The 2,799-nt window shown below is 40.2% G+C and overlaps 1 non-coding gene across 1 annotated transcript; it reads right to left on the reverse strand.

Annotated features, from left to right (window-relative positions):
• Positions 1–278: 278 nt before the first annotated feature.
• Positions 279–350, reverse strand: TRNAC-GCA (transfer RNA cysteine (anticodon GCA)). The gene has a single exon. It is a non-coding gene; the product is annotated as a tRNA-Cys (tRNA).
• Between the last annotated feature and the right edge of the window lie 2,449 nt (positions 351–2,799).

Genomic DNA, 2,799 nt, shown 5'->3' on the forward strand with positions numbered 1-2,799 from the left:
CAGGAGGGTAAATGGCTGCAAACAAGTATAGGGCAGGTAAAATCTGACAACATGAGATACAAAGATGTATTTGTTTGTTTAAATAGGAGGTTGGGTGGATTGACTGGAAGCAGCAATAAGAAGGATGGTACTTCTTCCATCTCTAAGTAAGTGAAGTTGCTCAGTCATGTCCGACTCTTTGCAACCCCATGGACTGTAGCCCACCAGGCTTCTCTGTCCATGGGATTCTCCAGGCCAAGAATACTAGAGTGGGTTGCCATTTCCTTCTCCAGGGGATCTTCCCAACCCAGGGATTGAACCTGGGTCTCCTGCATTGCAGGCAGACGCTTTAACCTCTGAGCCACCAGGGAAGCCCCTCTTCCATCTCTAGGCCCAACAAAAAGAAGAAAACCCATCATGATGAAAGAGGGCTACAGAAGAAGCAATGTCTACAAGGAGACATTCGAGTTTGGTAACAGCAGGAGATAAAGGGAATATTCGCAGAAGAAAATGAAGATATGTGTATAATGGAAAGGTTTCAAAAGATCGAGAACAGTAGAAGGTAGGGTTAAAAAGACAGGGATGTACAGAGCCACATGAGGGATGATCTGGTCCTCTGGCAGATAACAGTCATAATGCTGTGAGTTTTTAGGGGAAGGAGGGAGGGGATGGAAAAATTCACCAGAAATTACTCAAAACTCTGGACTCTCACTTGAATCACAGCATCTGCATTGGAGCAATCTTCATCTTTGCACAAATACTATCAAAACTCTTGCCAAGGGCTGACCCACAAAGGGTACTCTTACACTTAAACTGTAGGCTTCCCTTCCCTTCAGACTATAAAGTGTTACTTGTTGCTGTGTGTGCTGTGCTCAGTCATGTCCAATGCTTTGTGACCCCATGGACTGTAGCCCGCCAGGCTCTTCAGTCCATGTGGACTCTCTAGGCAGGAATACTGGAGTGGGTTGCCAAGCCCTCCTTCAGGAGATCTTCCCAACCCAGGGATTAAACCCAGGTCTCCTGTACTGCAAGTGGATTCTTTACCATCTGAGCCACCAGGGAAGCCTTTACTTGTTGCTAGTTCATTGAAATGTTTTCATTACTTGAATTTTTTCATTGATTCAAACGATCTGCAGAAGTTACTCAGTTAATCCAATGTATTACGTAGTAACCTGACATTACATTTATTTTTGGAAAAGTCTCCAGATGACTCTCAGAATTTTCTTCCTATTCTTTACTGAGTAATTAAATAATTAATTGTGGATCTCATTTACTTGTTCTTTTAGTACTTGCTTCAATTAGTCATTTAACTTAACTGTTCAGTCATTAAAACAGGCATTACTTGACAACCATAGGCAAAACACTATGCTAAGGACTATTTATTCCATTTATTCAGTCATGAATTTTGATGTGTTACTAGGAAGTAGCATATCATTGTGTTTAAGAACGGGGCCTCAGGGAGACTTCCTTAGTGGTCCAGTGGTGAAGATTCTGCCCTCCCGTGTAGCGGGTATGGATTCCATCCCTGGTTGGGTATGGGTTCGATCCCTGGTCGAGGATCTAAGATCCCAAGTACCTTGTGGCCAAAAAAACAAAACATAAAACAGATGCAATATTGTAACATATTCAATAAAGACTTTAAAAATAGTCCACATCCAAAAAAAAAAAGTCTTAAATTGGGGCCCAAGATCTAACTATCTGGACCTGGACCCCAGATTCACTGCTGATGACCGAGTGACCTACCTTGTGTAAGTACTCTTAGTTTCAATCTCTGCATTTGTAAAATGGAGTTAATAATATTAACAGTACCTAGATCATTTCACAACCTCTGAGCTAGGTACTGTTAATATTAAATACGCTAATACATGGAAAATATTCAGCCCAGTGACTTCTTGACTTCTATATAACATATCCCACAGTATTACTTGCCATGGTTATTATAGTTACTGATTTCATCACCATTATTTTATCACAGTACAGTGAGAAAAGCCCTTGATCTATATTTGAATGTCAGCTGTGGAAACTATTTAATGTCTCTGAGATTTCCCTATCTGTAAAATGTATACCACAGTACTAATTTCAGTAGGATCATGAGAGGATTAAATGCTATGGTAAATATGCAAACGGCTAATATAAAGTAGGCATATAGTAAGAATTAGCTTCCTTCCCTCTCATTTACAACTATTAACGTGAAACCTAGATATATTTCCAAAGACAACACTCTCCTTTACTGGTTGCTTAGCCTTCAGAGCATAATACAAGTACAGACAAGTATCCAATGAAGTTTTTACAAATCTAAGAGGCAAGTATCACTAAGCAGAGAGGAATAGAGAGTCACTTCCTTTTGAAATAAGGATTTCTGTAAGCACCAATCTTCCTTTAGTATTAAAAATTTCACCTCGTACATGGAGGCAGAGAAATATGATCCAAGGTAGGTACTGGAGTTTTATATAAAGTAATCTGGTTTGCCCTATTAGAGGCAGAAGAGAATAAATATTTTTTCAAGAGATAGAGTGGAAAATTTCCAAAGCATCATTGAATGACTTCTGCCTGAAACGACACAACTTTCCATCCCTTTATTCTCTTACTTCAACCAGTTGAACAGCTTTCTTCCAGTTTCCAACCAGCCCTGTGATAATGCCATCCCAGAAAGGCACTATCAGATTCAAGGAAGTATCATGATTCCCCGCATCATTCAAGTAAAATCAAAATGGAGGAGACACCTCTAAGTGCTCACATTCTAAGCCATGGCACTGAAGAGAATAATCATGTCTAAGAACACTGTGAATGACTAATGTGGCGGGGTAATGAGCTGGCTAC

The sequence above is a fragment of the Bos mutus genome, chromosome 6, assembly GCF_027580195.1.
Source record: "Bos mutus isolate GX-2022 chromosome 6, NWIPB_WYAK_1.1, whole genome shotgun sequence".
NCBI classification, from domain to species: Eukaryota; Metazoa; Chordata; class Mammalia; order Artiodactyla; family Bovidae; genus Bos; species Bos mutus.